Here is an 889-nt window from a genome sequence, read left to right as displayed (position 1 = left end):
TTTTTTTTTTTTTTTTTTTTTTTCTCACTCCGTCATCCAGACTGGAGTGCAGTGGCGCCAACGTGGCTCACTGCAGCCTCGACCTCTCTGGCTCCAGCAATCCTCCCACCTCAGCCTCCTAAGTAGCTGGGATACAGGTGTGTGCCACCATGCCCGGCTAATTTTTGGTATTTTTTGTAGAGAAGGGGTCTCCCTATGTTGCCCGGGCTGGTCTCAAACTCCTGGGCTCAAGCAATCCGCCTGCCTTAGCTTCCCAAAATGCTGGGATTACAGGTGTGAGCTACCATGCCCAGCCCATTTTCTTTCTTTTTTAAGGTGGCATTTATTTGTTTTAATTTTTGTGGGTACATATATATATTATATATATCACAAAAAACATAAAAAAATTATAATATATATATAATAATCACATCATGGAAGCTGGGATATCCATCCCCGCAGGCATTTATCCTTTGTGTTACAAACAATCCAATTCTACTCTTTTGGTTGTTTAGATGTTTCATTTTCTTTGTTCCTTTTTTTTGAGACAGTCTCGTTCTGTTGCCCAGGCTGGAGTGCAGTGGCGCAATCTCGGCTCACTGCAACCTCCGCCTCCTGGGTTCAAGAGATTCTCCTGCCTCAGCCTCTCAAGTAGCTGGGATTACAGGAATGCGTTGCCATGCCCAGCCAATTTTTATATTTTTAGTAGAGACAGGGTTTCACCATGTAGGCCAGGTTGGTCTCGAACTCCTGACCTCAAGTGATCTGTCCACCTTGGCCTCCCAAAGTGTTGGGATTACAGGCGTGAGCCACTGCACCCAGCTGAGATGCTGCATTTTCAATGCCAACCCTCAATCCCTGCCCATTGTATGCACTGAGACCATCAAGTGATTCTTTTATATATCCTTCA

This window comes from Mandrillus leucophaeus, unplaced genomic scaffold (genome assembly GCF_000951045.1).
Source record: "Mandrillus leucophaeus isolate KB7577 unplaced genomic scaffold, Mleu.le_1.0 Scaffold488, whole genome shotgun sequence".
NCBI lineage: Eukaryota > Metazoa > Chordata > Mammalia > Primates > Cercopithecidae > Mandrillus > Mandrillus leucophaeus.
Note: the sequence above shows the minus strand (reverse complement) of the source record.